This window comes from Nyctereutes procyonoides, unplaced genomic scaffold (genome assembly GCF_905146905.1).
Source record: "Nyctereutes procyonoides isolate TBG_1078 unplaced genomic scaffold, NYPRO_anot_genome, whole genome shotgun sequence".
Classification (NCBI taxonomy): Eukaryota; Metazoa; Chordata; class Mammalia; order Carnivora; family Canidae; genus Nyctereutes; species Nyctereutes procyonoides.
In genome coordinates, this window is record NW_026575051.1 from 1,960,425 (window position 1) to 1,980,623 (window position 20,199).

Genomic DNA, 20,199 nt, shown 5'->3' on the forward strand with positions numbered 1-20,199 from the left:
AAGTCAATCGGAGAAGGACAAACAGTGTATGTTCTCATTCATTTGGGGAATATGAATAATAGTGAAGGGGAATAGAAGGGAAGGGAGAAGAAATGTGTGGGAAATATCAGAAAGGGAGACAGAACATAAAGACTTCTAACTCTGGGAAATGAACTAGGGGTGGTGGAGGGGGAGGAGGGCGGGGGGTGGGTAGTGAATGGGTGACTGGCACGGAGGGGGACACTTGACGGGATGAGCACTGGGTGTTATTCTGTATGTTGGTAAATTGAACACCAATAAAAATTAATTTATTAAAAAAATTAAAAAAATAAAACAAACGAACAAACAAACAAAAAAATTAGGGTGCATGTATCCCTTAGAATTCATACTTTTGTATTATTTGGGTGAATATCTAGTGGTGTAGTTGCTGGATCATAAGATAGCTCTATTTTTAACTTTTTGAGGGACCTCTATGCTGTTTTGTAGAGTGCCTGCATCAGTTTGCATTCCCACTAACGATGTGTGTGGGTTCCCCTTTCTCCACATCCCTGCCAGCATCTGTTGTTACTTAGATTTTAGCCACTTGACAGGTGTGAGGTGGGATCCCATTATAGTTTTGATTTGTATTTCCCTTATGATGAGTGATGTTGAGCATCTTTTCATGTGTTTGTTGGCCATCTGTTTGTCTTCTTCATCTATTCATGTCTTCTGACAAATTTTTTAATTGAGTTATTTATTTTTTTGGTGTTGAGTCATATAAATTCTTTATACATTTGGGACACTACTCCTTTATCAGATATGTCATTTGCAAATATCTTCTTCCTTTTCACTTTTTGTTTGTTTGTTACCTTCAATGTGCAGACGCCTTTCTTTTGATGAAGTCCCAGTATTTTTGCTTTTGTTTCCATTGCCTCAGATACATATTTAGAAAGAAGTTTTGGCTGATGTCAAAGAGGTTGCTGACTTGGTTCCCCTCACCAATTTTAGTGGTTTCCTATTTCATATTTAGGTCTTTTGTCCATTTTCAGTTTCAATTTATTTTTACGTATCATGTAAGAAAGTGGTCCAGTTTCATTCTTCTTCATGTTGCCATCCAGTTTTTACAACAGAATTTGTTGAAGAGACTGTCTTTTTTCTTTTGGATATTCTTTTTTGTTTGTAAAAGATTAATTGACCATATAATTGTGGGCTCATTTCTGGGCTTTCTATTCTGTTCCATTGATCTATGTGTCTATTTTTGCACCAGTATCATACTGTTTTGTTCACTTTTGTAATATAACTTGAAGCTCAGAATTATGCTTCCAAATTTGCTTTTCTTTTTTCAAGTTTGCTTCAAGTATCTGGGGTGTTTTGTCTTATATTCTTTTCTTTAAAAAAAGATTTATTTATTTATTTATTCATGATAGAGAGAGAAAGAGAGAGAGAGAGAGTGAGAGGCAGAGACACAGGCAGAGAGAGAAGCAGGCTCCCTTCAGGGAGCCCGATGTGGGACTCGATCCTGGGTCTCCAGGATCACACCCTGGGTGGAAGGCGGCGGTAAACCACTGGGCTACTGGGGCTGCCCTTGCCTTATATTCTTGGAGGAAATCTCTTTGGCATGTATATCCACTGTGTAGTCCTTTTTCCATCTTCCTTGTATTTGATAGTCTAAAACATCTATTAATACTCATCTCTGTCTCCCACATTGTAACTTTTCTAAATTTAGATGCCTGTTAGTACAATTTTCTTCACAGAAAAAAGAAAATAATGTCATCTCATACCCATCTTGTGAGAAAAATCTCATCATTTCTAAATTACATAGTAGGAAAGGAAGAGGAAGCAATGAAGAGGGTTCTAAATCAAGTGAATCCTTCTTGGATAAAACTAACACATTAGAACTTTAAAAATACTTCAGCTTTACACACATCTTATTAATGAATTCATTTGTCAGAAAGATGATGCCTCCTTGATTGAAACAAGACAAATGAAAGAGGCAATAATGGAAATATTGATAGGAAGAGACGATGATTTGGAAAGGTAAGATACTGAGACAAATCATAAAATGATGTATACATTTGAATTGAGGTAGATGATCATTATGACAAAGGCAAGGGTACAAAAATATATGAGAAAACAACAAGGTACACAGTGGGATACATTACTGGTATTTGTTTTATTTTCATTCTCCTCTAAAATAAAAGGAAGAAAAAACAGTTTATTCCAATGAAAACACAATGTCAGGAAAGGAGGAGATCAAAAATTGGAACTTGTTTCCTAATTTACTCTGTGGTCCAAGTGGACCTGTATTTGTTGAAATTGGAACCTTGAGGTTCCAGACGATATCTCACCAATCAGTGGCAATGTTTTACATCCTTCTACCCCTTCCTTCAACTGGAACTAAATTAGTAAATAAACTATGAAAGCAGGGAGGACACATCTTCATCTGCAATTCACAATATCAATCATTCCTCCTTCACTGGAATATCACCCATTTTAGATAAAATGAAAATATGTATATGTATGTATATATATAGGAAAGGTACTTAACTGTGATGAAAAAAAAATACAGTAAAGGCACCCATCTGTCCAAACCTGTACATTGTAGGTAGTCACATGACACCTAGAATGTACATTAAAAAGATATTTTCCTAAATCCCATTCCCAAAATATCAACAATATAATTAAAATTGTCATTATAAAGAGAGAATATTAAAATTAGAATGATTATATTAGGCTTTTTCCGGAAATCTCCTAGGTCAATTATTTCTTTTGTCCACATAAAATAATTCATAATTAAGATGTTACTTTGAAATATTCTTAAGACATTTAGTCCTTCTGCCAATATTTATTTATTTATTTTTATTATTTATTTTAATGTTTCAAGTTTTTATTTAAATTCCAACTAATTAACATATAGTCCAATATTAGTTTCAGGAATAGAATTTAGTGATTCGTCACTTACATATAACACTTAGTGCTCATCACAACAAATACACTACTTAAGACCCATCACCCATTTAGCCCAATGCCATGTCGACCTCCTCTCAAGCAACCTCCATTTTTCCCTTAAGAGTCCCTTTTATGGGTATCCCTGGGTGGCGTAGCGGTTTGGCGCCTGCCTTTGGCTCAGGGCGCGATCCTGGGGACCCGGGATCGAATCCCATGTCGGGCTCCCAGTGCATGGAGCCTGCTTCTCCCTCGGCCTATGTCTCTGCCTCTCTCTCTCACTGTGTGCCTATCATAAATTAAAAAAAAAAAAGAGTCCCTTTTATGGTTTGCCTCTCTTCTTTGTTTTCATTTCCTTATGTTCATCTGCTTTCTTTCTTAGATTCCACATATCAGTGAAATCAGGTACATTTTTTATCCATTCATCAATTGATGGATGCTTTGGCTTTTTCCATAATTTGGCTCTTGATGATAATGTGCTATAAAACATTGGGATACACGGGCCCCTTAAAATCAGTATTTTTGTATCCTTTGGGTAAATAACTACTAGTGTAATTACTAGGTCACAGCATAGTTCTATTTTTAAGTTTTTGAGGAACACCCATCTAGACTGTCTGCAACAGTTTTTATTCCCATCAACAGCATAAGAGAGTTCTCTTTTCCCTGCATTCTTGTGAAATTTGATATTTCCTGTATTGTTAATTATAGACATTCTGACAGTGTGAGGTGGTATCTCACCATAGTTTTGATTTGTATTTCCCTGATGATAATTAATGTTTAGCATCTTTTCACGTGTCTTTTTGCCATGTGTCACCTGCATGTTGGCAGAGGAATAGTATACATCAAGGAGAGGGGTGGTAATGGAGGGCATATAGATTAAAATGCAGGAAATGTTACAGACACCCAAGAAACCCGTCATTTTGAAGGAGATCAAAAGTAATGGAATATCAAAAATTAATATTTTTCCTTGTAGTCGTAGTGAAAAAACAAAAGTACAAATGGAAAGATCAATGTAAAAATGGTGGGAGATAACCACAAAGAAAATTTGAATTGGCTGAAAAATTTATTTTAAATTAACCCTATAAGATTTCAGGTGAACACTCACAGAGGCATACAACAGGGGTGCAGAGATCACTGCTTTCTAGAGATTCACTGGTAAATAAAGGATAGGAGAATAGAGTTAATTTAATGAATTGACAAAAATTTTAGGAGTTTAGTTCTGGTTGTTTAATTTATAAAAATATTCTTCTTCCTTTTCATAGTGTTTAGGTTCCTATTTATCCAGTTTGTTAGCTTTAGAGTGGCCATTAGCTGCTTTAAATATATTTGTCAAATCTCAGTATTGCAGTAGCTACATCATATAAAGTTCCCACAAATACCATACAAGGGGATGCTGAAATATTGCTCACATAAATAATGTGAGGTCATGTTTTGGGGTTCCTCTATTAACATTTTTGTCCACTGATTAATTCACAGCCTTATTTTATTTGAATATGTTAACTCATGGCTGAATGAAGATCATCTTAACTAAATAACATGGTTGCAAAATCCAGGAAGCCAAATGAACAGGGTTCTCAGAAAGATTCTGTTTCTCACCAGAGTTATACTATGCCTTCCTCCTACGTGAGAGAAACCATATAGACACATGTACATGAGAAAGGTTTTCTAAACATTAGAAATGAGATATGATTAAAGCCCTACATCTGCTAATGATTGTTTTTGCAAAATGGCCAAGTCATGTCCATTCCCTATTTAAGGAATCACATGAAATCCATTCCATTGAATAAATCTCATTGAATACCATGTGATATGTAGGGACATAAAGATTTAAATAATTCTTGTGGTGAGATACTGAAATTGGTATAGAAATATCTTAGAATATAACCTTAGACTTCAGAGATATAGTATCAATGAGATTAATCAAATGAAAAATGCTTGTATGGGGCACATGGGTGGCTCAGTCAATTAAGCATCCAGTTCTTGATTTTGGAGGTCATGATATTAGGGTCCTGGGATTGAGCCCCACATCAGAATCCACGCTCAGTGTGGGGTCTGCTTGAGGATTCTCTCTCTCGCTCTTCCTCTGCCCCTCTCTCCTCTCTCTCTGATAAATAATTTTAAAAAATGTATGTATAAAGATCCCCCAAAACAATTTATTGAATTACTAATTGAACAGATAAAAGTGCAAGTGAAAGAAGAGTAATAAGTATGGTTGAATGAGAAAATAACCAGTTATAGTCATGTAAAAATATTTATACAGGTCTGATCACTTGATAATATGGTCAAGGGGAGTTCAATAGCAAGTCTCAAGGTTATACATGAATACAGTATGTTCAGAGTGTTTAAAAGGCCAATGGAAGAAAAAAACTTAACTCAGAAACTTTGGAATCTGATCCTTTCAGATTTAGGATATTTTCATATTCACAGTACAGGGCACTCCAATTCAAAGAACATGTGGGAAAATCAAAGTGAAATGGTGTTTTCTAGAATATATCTTGCTTGAAAACAAGCACATTCTTCCTAACCTAGTCCTTTGCATCTCACAAACCTTAAAATGAAATTATAATAAGTATCTGGAAAATAGAAGATGAATATATGGCAAATAAAGGAAAGGAAAGGAAAATGGTGGAGGGAGAGAATGAGTAGGGACATTAATATTGGAGAATTTCAGGAAGCAAAAATAAAGTGGATAGAATAATTAAAAATTCAAGAAAATAAAGAGCAAAGATGGGGTGGGTAATGAGTTAAAGAATTAGAAAATGCCAAGAAAAAAATCATTTCTATACAATACATTACCAAAGGAATGTGAGTCTGAAAAAAATTTACCAATTTTTCCATGAAGTTCTTCTGAAAGAGAAATGGAGAAAACTTTTAAATGTAAGGGCAAATATACATGGAAAAGTCAGATGATTGGAAAACTGCCAATGCAGTGCAACAATCATTGCAATAAAATGGACCACCAAAGGAATAAGAGTCTGAAAATAATTACCAATTTCTTTCAGAAGTGCTCCTGAAAAATAAAATGGAGAAAATTTTGTAAATTTGAAAGAGAATAAATATGGAAAAAGTCAGATGATTGGAAAACTGCCAATGCAGTGCAACAATCATTGCAATAAAATGGACCACCAAAGGAATATGAGTCTGAAAATAATTACCAATTTCTTCCAGAAGTGCTCCTGAAAAATAAAATGGAGAAAATTTTGTAAATGTGAAAGGGAATAAATATGGAAAAGTAAGATGAGTTGAAAATTGCCAATGCAATGTAAATTTTTAGGATGAACATAATGAGAAAAAAGTAAACAAAAAGCACACAAAAAACCTGAAAAATTTGCAAGAGAGCACATGCTTATCCTCATAAAGGAGGAAAATTAGTGAATTTTCTGAAATAACTAAGTACTATGCAAATGTTGAAGTGTCAGACCACCTAGAATATTATCCCACATTTATGTCCTTATAGATGGCTTTAGGTTTTTAGGGAATTCAAGGTTTGGGCCAAAATATATTAGGTTTTTAAAATAAGATAATTTTATAAAATATTTTACTGGTAGTGGTCTTTTAAAATTAATTTTCTAATTTTGCCAATTACTTTGACAAGTATACATAAGCAAGTTGTCATTAAGTGAAAACCAAACTTGTATAAATAGTAATCAACCTATAAATCCTGGAAAAGTCTTTTTTGTGGATGTTAAAATCATCGGGAAATGAATGGCTGTAATGTGTGGACACAGATTTTTCTGTAAGTCTTATGGTTTCTAATTCTTTGAGTTTAACAAGTGTGCTATAACTTAATTGTCAATATATAGAACTTTTAAAACAAGCTTTGGTAAACACTGAATTTTTAGTGTTGAACTCAGAAAAAATTGAAAGAATTGAGTGACATTGCTTTGCTCTAACCCATTTTCTCCCCCATTCTAACTAACATATATGCTAAGCACCAATTGCTTAGCACCTGTATCTCTTATAAGCAAAGGAGAAATAAGTGGACTAAAATTGATGCTGAAATTGATTTGAGGGAAATAAAATATGTGTTAATGGTAATGTAAGAATTCTATAAATATCCTGAATGCTATAGAAATAGCTTCATGTATTTTTAAGTTGAGCATAGTGTATATAAAATAAAATAAAACAGTGAGTGTTGAGAAAAGCTCTCTCGTGTACATAATCCTTCAACCTCCACTGTTTTTTGGTGTTAATTCCTCTGCCTGACTCTTTTCCCATCTTTCTTGCATTGTTTGGATCCTCACTTCACCTATAAATCCTTATCTCTATCTCCCAGTTTTAGATATTCTTAAATTATATACCTTCTGGTCTAATTTTCCTCATAAGAAAAATAGGGTTGTTATCACCTCTATCCACTGGTGGAAAGAAAATCTAACTATTTCTAAACTAAATAACTTAAAAGGAAGGAAAATAAAGCATTACGTGATGAGAATTCAGTTCAAAACTAATGACCTATCCTTACGTTGGGGTGATACATATCTGACAAACAAAAGTACTATCATTTACACATACATTATTAATAAAATTTACCTAGCAGAAGTGATTTACCTACATAAATCAAAGGGTAAAAACATGTGGAAGTAATAATGAGGGAAGTTGAAGTATAAAACAAGACTGCAAACTTTAGCTGGAAAGATAAAATAATGAGGGAAGATCGAGAAAAATATATGTATCTTGGAGTTGATCAAGATGATGATGGAGAGTTGAAGACAAATGTACAAGAATCAGATAAAACAAAGACATACACAGAATAATATGTTAATTAAATTTGCTTTTTACCTACTTATCTAAAAACAGAAGATGAACCAATTCATGCAAAAAGAAAGACTAATATTAGGAAGGGAGGAGGGAAAAACTTGAAACACTTCTATGGTTTCCTTCTGGTGCAAACTGACTGACATTTTTGAGAACTGGAAACATTAAGCTCCAAAGGCATTTTCGCCAACAATAGGTAATTTTGGTTTATCATTCTCACTCCTGTAAAAAGTACATTTAGCACTTATTTTAAGAAAATTTGACCCAGGGATCCCTGGGTGGTTCAGCAGTTTAGCGCCTGCCTTCAGCCCAGGGCGTGATCCTGGAGTCCTGGGATCCAGTCCCACATTGGGCTCCCTGTATGGAGCCTGCTTCTCCCTCTGCTTCTTTCTCTCTTTGATTTATGTAGGTAAATCACTTCTGTGAGGTAAATTCTTTTAGTAATGCATGTGTGAATGATAGTATTTTTGTTTGGCAGATATATATTACCCCAACGTAAGGTTAGGCCATTAGTTTTGAACTCTCATGAATAAATAGATAAAATAAAAAAAAAAAAAGGAAAGAAGACCCAGTGAAATGGTACATAGGACTTTCTCTGGGATAGCCAGTGCCAAATTATTCATTTTGCATTGGCCTTCTACCATTTTGAATATAAAGCACAACATATATACGTGAGATAGGTTTTCCAAAAGTGTTAAGTAAGCATGCAATAATGACACTTAGCCACCAATAATTGTATCTTTAGGATTATTCATAACATCTTTGCTATATAAATTCAGGTGATATCTTACATTCTAATCCTTGTGAAAACATAAATAAAATGGGAAAAAACATATAGGTAAGAAGAGATATTAAACTTTATGACTATTTTAGGGTCTTATTAGAGAATTTGGTAGGAACATTGGATAGTAGATTCTCATGTCACTCACATTAAAAAAAATCAGATTTAGAAATATCAATGAAATTTCCTTGAGAAACAAAACTCCTGTACAAAGATTCAAAAGGATGGCGCTTGCAGAATTAATCCCTGGGAGAATTAAAATGTAAATAAAAAGTGTAATTATAATGGCTGGAAAGAAAAAAAAACAGTCAAAATTATCTAAAAGTACTTACACACATGAGAACACTTGACTAATGATTAATGGCAATGAAAGAGTGAGCCTCAGTCTCACACTTGACAGTGAATAACGTCAGAATTTACAGATGTTTGAAAGGAAAAGAGATCAACGATTTAACTCAGTAACTTTGGAGTGCTCTTCCGTCTCTTAAAGATGGAGGTAGTATCATTTGTATAGTAATGAGCACCCCTCTCTGGAATACATGATAAGGGACTTAAGTAAAGTATTGTCGATAAATGTAATTGAACGAAAACCATATGGTTGTTGGATAAATTCCTTTATTTCACCAACTTCATAATTTTTACACACTGACAAGGCATAGAATGAAAAAAAGAGAGATATAGGAAAAGATGGAAAAGACAGGAAAACAGAAGCGAAAGAAACCTAATATGGGAAAAGTGCAGAAACCAAACAATGGGGAGGGAAAGCAGACATTCAGGAGAAGGGGAAGCCAAGGGATGGCACGCAAGTGAAAAGGCAAGAAATGCCAGTGATGAGAGGCATCATAGTGCAGGACTAAAGGGTTGTCAGAATATTTACCATTACTTTTCTCAAGTTCTGAAAACCAAAACAAAAAATTAATGTGTTATTAACATAAATATCAAAGTAAACATAAATGAAGAAAATTAAAATTTGTTAAAAATTAAGAATGTAGAGGGGGAGGGGCAAGATGGCGGAAGAGCAGGGTCCCCAAATCGCCTGTCCCCACCAAATTACCTAGATAACCTTCAAACCATCCTGAAAATTTACGAATTCGGCCTGAGATGTAAAGAGAGACCAGCTGGAACGCTACAGTGAGAAGAGTTCGCGCTTCTATCAAGGGAGGAAGACGGGGAAAAAGAGATAAAGACACAAAAGGCCTCAGAGGGGGAGGGGCCCCGCGACGAGCCGGGCTGAGGCCGGGGCGAGTGTCCCCAGGACAGGAGAGCCCCGTCCCGGAGGAGCAGGAGCTGCACCAACCTTCCCGGGCGGGCGGAAAGGGGCTCGCAGGGAGGTGGAGCAGGACCCAGGAGGGCGGGGATGCCCTCGGGCTCCCGGGGACACTCACAGACACCTGCGCTCCGGGAGAGTGCGCCGAGCTCCCTAAGGGCTGCAGCGCGCACGGCGGGACCGACCGGAGCAGCTCGGAGGGGCTCGGGAGCGGCTCCAGGGAGGGGGCTGCGGGGCGGGAGCGCGAATCCACCAGCGCAGGCCCCGGAGCACAGGGCGCCGGGACACAGCCCAGGATCCGGCCTCCCCCGGGACAGGCAGAGGCCGGGAGGGCCCAGGACAGCGAGGACGCTCCTGCCCCGAGCTGAGCAGATCAGCGGCCCCGCCCCGGAGCCTCCAGGCCCTGCAGACGGAGAACCGAGAGCCCCGAGCCCCGTAGTTCCTGCGGAGGCTAAATCCAGGCTTCCAGAGTTGCCATAGCAACTGCGGCTGATCCTCCTGGGGCCCCACGGGGTAAACAACCCCCGCTGAGCCCTGCAGCAGGCAGGGGCAGAGCAGCTCCCCCAAGTGCTAACACCTGAAAATCAGCACAGCAGGCCCCTCCCCCAGAAGACCAGCTGGACGGACCAGTGATACTCCCCCGTGTTCCAATACAACTTGTTTTTGGCCACTCTGCACTGAGCAAAATGACTAGAAGGAAAACCTCACCTCAAAAGAAAGAATCAGAAACAGCCCTCTCTCCCACAGAGCTACAAAATCTGGATTACACTTCAATGTCAGAAAGCCAATTCAGAAGCACTATTCTACAGCTACTGGTGGCTCTAGAAAAAAGCATTAAGGACTCACGAGACTTCATGACTGCAGAATTTAGATCCAATCAGGCAGAAATTAAAAATCAATTGAATGAGATGCAATCCAAACTAGAAGTCCTAACGACGAGGGTTAACGAGGTGGAAGAACGAGTGAGTGACATAGAAGACAAGTTAATGGCAAAGAGGGAAACTGAGGAAAAAAGAGACAGTCAATTAAGGGACCATGAAGACAGATTAAGGCAAATAAATGACAGTCTAAGGAAGAAAAACCTACGTTTAATTGGGGTTCCCGAGGGCGCGGAAAGGGCCAGAGGGCCAGAATATGTATTTGAACAAATCCTAGCTGAAAACTTTCCCAATCTGGGAAGGGAAACAGGCATTCAGATCCAGGAAATAGAGAGATCCCCCCCTAAAATCAATAAAAACCGTTCAACACCTCGACATTTAATAGTGAAGCTTGCAAATTCCAAAGATAAAGAGAAGATCCTTAAAGCAGCAAGAGACAAGAAGTCCCTGACTTTCATGGGGAGGAATATTAGGGTAACAGCAGACCTCTCCACAGAGACGTGGCAGGCCAGAAAGGGCTGGCAGGATATATTCAGGGTCCTAAATGAGAAGAACATGCAACCAAGAATACTTTATCCAGCAAGGCTCTCATTCAAAATGGAAGGAGAGATAAAGAGCTTCCAAGACAGGCAGGAACTGAAAGAATATGTGACCTCCTAACCAGCTCTGCAAGAAATTTTAAGGGGGACTCTTAAAACTCCCCTTTAAGAAGAAGTTCAAGTAACTCTGAATGTGAATGGGCTTAATGACCCCATCAAAAGGCGCAGAGTTTCAGACTGGATAAAAAAGCAGGACCCATCTATTTGCTGTCTACAAGAGACTCATTTTAGACAGAAGGACACCTACAACCTGAAAATAAAAGGTTGGAGAACCATTTACCATTCAAATGGTTCTCAAAATATACCCTAAAAACTACAGAACACTTCTGAAAGAAATTGAGGAAGACACAAAGAGATGGAAAAATATTCCATGCTCATGGATTGGCAGAATTAATATTGTGAAAATGTCAATGTTACCCAGGGCAATTTACACGTATAATGCAATCCCTATCAAAATACCATGGACTTTCTTCAGAGACTTAGAACAAATTATTTTAAGATTTGTGTGGAATCAGAAAAGACCCCAAACAGCCAGGGGAATTTTAAAAAAAGAAAACCATATCTGGGGGCATCACAATGCCAGATTTCAGGTTGTACTACAAAGCTGTGTTCATCAAGACAGTGTGGTACTGGCACAAAAACAGACACATAGATCAATGGAACAGAACAGAGAACCCAGAAGTGGACCCTGAACTTTATGCTCAACTAATATATAATAAAGGAGGAAAGACGATCCACTGGAAGAAAGACAGTCTCTTCAATAAATGGTGCTGGGAAAATTGGACATCCACATGCAGAAGAATGAAACTGGACCACTCTTGCACCATACACAAAGATAAACTCAAAATAGATGAAAGATCTAAATGTGAGACAAGATTCCATCAAAATCCCAGAGGAGAACTCAGGCAACACCCTTTTTGAACTTGGCCACAGTAACCGGAGAAGGACAAACAGTGTATGTTCTCATTCATTTGGGGAATATGAATAATAGCGAAAGGGAATATAAGGGAAGGGAGAATAAATGTGTGAGAAATATCAGAAAGGGAGACAGAACATAAAGACTTCTAACTCTGGGAAATGAACTAGGGGTGGTGGAGGGGGAGGAGGGTGGGGGGTGGGGGTGAATGGGTGATGGGCACTGAGGGGTACACTTGACGGGATGAGCACTGGGTGTTATTCTGTATGTTGGTAAATTGAACACCAATAAAAATTAATTTATAAAAAAAAAAACTCCCCTTTAAGAAGAAGTTCAGTGGAACAATCCACAAAAACAAGGACTAAATAGATATCATGATGACACTAAACTCATATCTGTCAATAGTAACTCTGAACGTGAACGGGCTTAATGACCCCATCAAAAGGCGCAGGGTTTCAGACTGGATAAAAAAGCAGGACCCATCTATTTGCTGTCTACAAGAGACTCATTTTAGACAGAAGGACACCTACAACCTGAAAATAAAAGGTTGGAGAACCATTTACCATTCAAATGGTTCTCAAAATATACCCTAAAAACTACAGAACACTTCTGAAAGAAATTGAGGAAGACACAAAGAGATGGAAAAATATTCCATGCTCATGGATTGGCAGAATTAATATTGTGAAAATGTCAATGTTACCCAGGGCAATTTACACGTATAATGCAATCCCTATCAAAATACCATGGACTTTCTTCAGAGACTTAGAACAAATTATTTTAAGATCTGTGTGGAATCAGAAAAGACCCCAAACAGCCAGGGGAATTTTAAAAAAAGAAAACCATATCTTGGGGGCATCACAATGCCAGATTTCAGGTTGTACTACAAAGCTGTGTTCATCAAGACAGTGTGGTACTGGCACAAAAACAGACATATAGATCAATGGAACAGAACAGAGAACCCAGAAGTGGACCCTGAACTTTATGCTCAACTAATATACTATAAAGGAGGAAAGACGATCCACTGGAAGAAAGACAGTCTCTTCAATAAATGGTGCTGGGAAAATTGGACATCCACATGCAGAAGAATGAAACTGGACCACTCTCTTGCACCATACACAAAGATAAACTCAAAATAGATGAAAGATCTAAATGTGAGACAAGATTCCATCAAAATCCCAGAGGAGAACTCAGGCAACACCCTTTTTGAACTTGGCCACAGTAACCGGAGAAGGACAAACAGTGTATGTTCTCATTCATTTGGGGAATATGAATAATAGCGAAAGGGAATATAAGGGAAGGGAGAAGAAATGTGTGAGAAATATCAGAAAGGGAGACAGAACATAAAGACTTCTAACTCTGGGAAATGAACTAGGGGTGGTGGAGGGGGAGGAGGGCGGGGGGTGGGGGTGAATGGGTGACGGGCACTGAGGGGTACACTTAACGGGATGAGCACTGGGTGTTATTCTGTATGTTGGTAAATTGAACACCAATAAAAATTAATTTATAAAAAAAAATTAAGAATGTAAAGTAAAAACTAACAGGATGCTACACACAGGCACACACGCACACAGACACACAGTCATCTCAGTGCTAGCAGGAGAACTCATTTTGACTTACATAATGTTCTCCAGAAACTAAAAAAAGGTGGAGGAAAGAGTGATGATTTTACCGAATTATACAGTTAATGAGGAATATTATTTCTAGTGGTTACATTTTATGGATATCTTTTTATAATGTTATTATTTTTTCTTACTCTAACATGTTCTTTAACTCTTTCTTTATATACCTTTCTGTATTTGTAGATAACACATGCACACACATATATATACACATATGTTCTTTCTCTATATATGTGTATCCATACAAATGTAATCTCACCAATTACATGTCTATTCATATGAACATATATTGTACATATATACATATATATGTACATATATACAGCTACATAGCAACAAGTAGTACTCTGTCAACTCTTGGTATATGATTTTGTAATTCATCGCAAGAAATTAGAAAGAAGGGACACCTGGGTGACTACAGTTGGTTAAGCGTCTGCCTCAGGCTCAGGTCAGGATCCCAGGGTTCTGGGATCAATCCCTGTGTCAGGTGCTCTGCTCAACAGGGACCTTGCTTCTCCTTCTCCTCCCCACTTGCGGGCTTTCTAGCTATTTCTGACTCTCTCTCAAATCAATCAATCTTTAAAAAAATAAGTTAGAAAGTGGATAATTCCAATGAATGCATACAAATCTTTTTTCAGCTCTGGTCACTTTTACTTTTTTACTTCAGAAAATATTGTAAGAGTATCCAATTGAATTATCAGTTAATCCTCACAAATAATTATTTGATAAAAATAATCACTAAAGAATTTTGAGTATTTAACCAGAAAAAATGTTAAAGGTAAATGGTATTGTCATAATTTTATTCTTCCTTCCTCCCTCACTTCACCCTTCTGTTCTTCCCTTTCTACTTTCTTTTCAATTACTTATTCTCAATTATTTCTGTGTCTTCAAGCTTTACTTTCCCCACGTCATGATGGTGATCATTACATATTGAAGTAAACTAATGAAAAGAGAAAATTGATAGGAAAGGAATGAGAGTGAAGAAAGAAAAAGAGGTGAGAAAATTAATTGAAGAAGCAGAAATAGGGCAGCCCAGGTGGCTCAGAGGTTTAGCACCTGCCTTCAGCCCAGGGTGTGATCCTGGAGACCCGGGAGACCGGGGATCGAGTCCCATGTCAGGCTCCCTGGATGGAGCATGCTTCTCCCTCTGCCTGTGTCTCTGCCTTTCTCTCTCTCTCTCTCTCTCTCTCTCTCTGTGTGTGTGTCTCATGAATAAATAAAGTAAATCTTAAAAAAAAAGCAGAAATATTTGTAAAACAGCTGTGTTATTTTCACTTTGGAAGAAACCATCCACATTATGGAGATTTAAAAAAATCTAAGGAGAAATAAACAAGAATGATGCGGATGTCAGTGCTCTCTTTCATCAATGGATACATCATCTAGATGTAAAATCAACAAAGAAACATTGGGCTTGAGCTACACTTTATATCAAACGGACTTAAGAGACAAAGAGACATATATAGATCATCCCATTCAATAGTACCAAATGCACATCCTTCTCCAGTGCACAAGAGACATTCTTCAGGATAGATCATATGTTAGGTTATAAAACAAGTCTGGACAAATTTATGAAAATTGATAGCATATCAAGTATATTTTTTATCACAATGATATGAAACTACAGATCAATAACTGGAGGAAAGTTAACAAATTCACAAATACAAAGAGATTAGGCAATGTGTCCTGAAAACTCAATTGGTCAAAGAGGACTAAAGAAAAATCACAGAATTTCTTGAGATAATCTCAAAAATGCTGAGAATCACAGCATATGGAAACATAAGGGAAATAGCAAAAGCCAGTCCTAAGAGGAAAATTTATAGTGATCAGTGCCTACATTAAGAAAGAAGAAAGATCTTAAATAAACAACTTAATTTGAAACTTCAAGGAAATGCAATAATAAACTAAACCCAAAGTTAGTAAAGGAAGGAAATAATAAAAAAATCATACTAAATATAAATGTAATAAAAGCAAGAAAAACAACAGAAAATATCAATGAAACTAAGAGTTGGTTTTTTGGAAAGCTAAGCAAAATTGACAGATGTTACACTATCTTAAAAAAATGGGAGACTTAAATGAATAAAATTGTAAATGAAAGAGAAGACTTTACAACTGATACAACAGAAATGCAAAAGATCATGAGATCACTATGAAAAACAAATTGGATAACTTAGAAGAAATGAATAAATTCCTACAAACATACATATGAAGACTGAAAAATGAAGAAATAGAAAGTCTGAACTGACCAATAATGAGTAAAGAGATTGCATCACTATTCAAAGCCCTCTCATAAAGAACAGCCCAAGACCTAATAATTTTACGGATGAACTTTACCAAATGTTAAGCTAAAAATTAATGTCAATCCTTCTCAACTCCTCTAAAAAATTGAGGAAGTGGGGACAATTGCAATCTTATTATTCAAAGCCAGCATTATCTTCATATAAAGGCAGAAAAGGACACTATAAGAAAATTCTAGGTCAATATCTCTGATGAACATAAATACAAAAATCCTCAACAAAATACTAGCAAACTGAATTCAACAGCATATAATAAAAATCAGAAACCATGATCAAATGGGTTTTACCCTGGGATGAAGGGAGATCAGCATATGCAACTCAATAAGCATAATATACCACGTTAACAAAAATAAATATAAAAATCATGTAATCATCTCAATAGATGCAAAGAAAAATACATGACAAAATCCAACACCTCTTCATGATAAAAACTCTCAACAAGTTAGGTACATAAAAATGTACCTCGGTTTTATAAGGGCCATAAATGAGAAACACACAGCTAAACTCATACTCACAGGTGAAAAGCTAAGAGCTTTTCCTATGAGATCAGGAATAAGAGAAGGATGCCTTTAGTCACCACTTCTTTTGAATATAATATGGGAAGTCCCAGCTAGGCAAGAAAAAAAAGTCATCAAAACCTGAAAGGAAAAAATAAAATATTCTGTTTGCAGATGGCTTGATATGATATGTAGAAAAACTCAAAGACCAACTAAAAACGTTTAGAACTAGTAAATTCAATAAATTTGCAGGATATAAAGTAAACATGTAAAAATCTGTCGTGTTTCTATACACTAACAGTGAACTATTTAAATAAGAAATTAAGAAAACTAATCTCTTTACAGTAGTATCAAAAAGAATAAAATATCTAAGAGTAAATTTCACTAAGGAAGTTATAGATGTTCTACTGAAAACTATAAGAAATTGTTGAAAAGATTTAAGTAGACATAAATGAGAAAATATCGTATGTTCATGGATTGGAAAATTTAATAATATTAAAATGTACATATTACTTAAAGCAATCTACAGATATGATGCAATCCCTATCAAAATTCCAATTTCTTTTCTATTTCTATGAAAAAAATCCTAAAATTCATATGGAACGCAAAAAAACTGAATAGCTAAAGATATGTTGAGCAAAACCAAAAATAAAAACAAAACAAACAGAAAACCTAACAAGAGGCATCACACAACATGAGTACAAAATATACTGCAAAAGTATAGCAATGAGCGGCCTGCTTTTCCGCCACAGTGGATGCAGTGGCCCCAGCCCAGGAGCAGCTGGATCCCGCGCGGTGGCAAGGACGCTGGCGGCGCCTGGGAGAGGAGTTGACGGTAACCTTCAAATCATCCTGAAAACCTATGAATTTGGCCTGAGATTTAAAGAGAGAACAGCTGGAATGCTACAGTGAGAAGAGTTCACGCTTCTATCAAGGAGGGAGGACGGAAAAAAATAAAGAAATAAAAAAGCATCCAAGGGGGGAGGGGCCCCGTGAGGAGCAGGGCTAAGGCCTGCGGTGAGAGCCTCCAGGACAGGAGAGCCCCGGGAGGGAAAGGCGCTGGGGCTCCCAGGAGGGCGGGGATGCCCTCAGGTTCCCAGGGGCACTAACAGACACCTGCGCCCCAGACGAGAGCGCGCCACACCCCACGGCCGAGCTCCCTAAAGGGCTGGAGCGGGATTCCAGCGGCGCCAGCTCTGGTCCGGGAGCGCAGGGCACCGGGGGACACAGCCCAAGATCCAGCGCTGCCCCCGGGACAGGCGGAGGCCGAGAGGACACAAGTCAGCAAGGACGCTCCTGCTGCAGGGGGCCGGAGCTGTGCAGATCACCGCTCCCCCACCCCCACGCCCCGGAGCATCCAAGTCCCTGCGGACTGGGAGCTGCGGTAGTTACTAAGGGAGCTGACTCCAGAGTTGGAGAGCTGGCCGCTGACATTGTTGTTCCTCCTGGTGTCACCTTGTACCTGGGACTGAGCAGAGGCCTCATAGGGATAAAGAGCTCCAACTGAGCCGTGCACCTGGCAGGGGGCTGGGAAATTCCCTCAGGTGTACAACCTGAGAATCTGCACAGCAGGCCCCTCCCCCAGAAGAGCAGCTGGAAGGACAGGGGAAAAGCAAGTTATTGACCAAGCAGCGCTGGAAAGTTCCAGGGGAAGTAGAGGGATTTACAGTATATAGAATCAGAGGATACTCCCCCTTGTTTTTTGCTCTCTGTTTGTTCCCCCCCCCCAACCCCCTTTTATTTTCTTTCTCTCTTTTTCTCCTTTTTCCAGTACAACATGTTTTTGGCCACTCTGCCCTGAGCAAAATGACTATAAGGAAAAACTCACCTCAAAAGAAAGAATCAGAAACCGTTCTCTCTCCCACAGAGTTACACAGTTTGTATTACAATTCAATGTCAGAAAGCCAATTCTGAAGCACAATTATAAAGCTACTGGTGGCTCTAGAAAAAAGCATAAAGGATTCACGAGATTTCATGACCGCAGAACTTAGATCTAATAAGGCCGAAATCAAAAATCAATTAAATGAGATGCAATCCAAACTGAAGGTCCTAACGACGAGAGTTTTTTTTTTTTTTTTTTTTTTTTTTTTTTTTTTTTTTTTTTTTTTTTATGATAGTCACAGAGAAAGAGAGAGGCAGAGACACAGGCAGAGGGAGAAGCAGGCTCCATGCACCGGGAGCCCGACGTGGGACTCGATCCCGGGTCTCCAGGATCTCGCCCTGGGCCAAAGGCAGGCGCCAAACCACTGCACCACCCAGGGATCCCCTAATGACGACAGTTAACAAGGTAGAAGAACCGTGAGTGACAGAAGACAAGTTGATGGCAAGGAAGGAAGCTGAGGAAAAAAGAGAAAAACAAAAGATCATGAGGATAGGTTAAGGGAAATAAATGACAGCCTCAGAAGGAAAAATCTACATTTAATTGGGGTTCCAGAGGGTGCCAAAAGAGACAGAGGTCCAGAAACTGTATTTGAACAAATCATAGCTGAGAACTTCCCTAACTTGGGAAGGGAAACAGGGATTCAGATCCAGGAGATAGAGAGATCGCCCCTAAAATCAATAAAAACCATTCAACACCTCGACCTATATTTTTTTAATTTTTTTATTGGAGTTCAATTTGACAACTTAAAGCATAACACCCAGTGCTCATCACGCCAAGTGCCCCCCTTAGTGCCCATCACCCAGTAACACCTCGACATTTAATAGTGAAACTTGCAAATTCTAAAGATAAAGAGAAGATCTTTAAAGCGGGAAGAGACAAGAGATCCCTAACCTTTATGGGGAGAAGTATTAGATTAACAGCAGACCTCTCCACAGAGACCTGGCAGGCCAGAAAGGGCTGGCAGGATATATTCAGGGTCCTAAATGAGAAGAACCTGCAGCCAATAATACTTTATCCAGCAAGGCTCTCATTCAGAATAGAAGGAGAGATAAACAGCTTCCAAGATAGGCAGAAACTGAAAGAATATGTGACCACCAAACCAGCTCTGTGAGAAATATTAAGGGGGACTCTGTAAAAGAAAGAGGAAGTCCAAGGAAGCAATCCACAAAAACAGGGACTGAATAGGTATCATGATGACAATAAATTCATATCTTTCAATAGTAACTCTGAACGTGAATGGGCTTAATGACCCCATCAAAAGACGCAGGGTTTCAGACTTGATAAAAAAGCAAGACCCATCTATTTGCTGACTACAAGAGATGCATTTTAGATGTAAGGACACCTACAGCCTGAAAATAAAAGGTTGAAGAACCATTTGCCATTCAAATGGTCCTCAAAAGAAAGCAGAGGTAGCCATCCTTACTTATATCAGATAAATTAAAGTTTATCCCAAAGACTGTAGTAAGTGATGAAGAGAGACACTATATCATACTTAAAGGATTTATCCAACAAGAGAACCTAACAATCATGAATATTTATGCCCTGAATGTGGGAGCTGCCAAGTATATCAATCAATTACTAACCAAAGTTAAGACATACTTAGATAATAATACACTTATAGTTGCTGACTTAAACACAACACTTTCTAAAATCAACAGATATTCTAAACACAACATCCTCAAGGAAACAAGAGCTTTAAATGATACGTTGGACCAGATGGATTTCACAGATATTTACAGACCTTTACGTCGAAACGCAACTGAATACACATTCTTCTCAAGTGCACATGGAACTTTCTCCAGAATAG

The 20,199-nt window shown here is 38.0% G+C and overlaps 1 pseudogene; it reads left to right on the forward strand.

The window, feature by feature from the left end:
* Positions 1-1,957: 1,957 nt before the first annotated feature.
* The window catches only part of LOC129512787 (high mobility group protein B1-like), an 83,808-nt pseudogene continuing 65,566 nt past the window's right edge, over positions 1,958-20,199 (forward strand).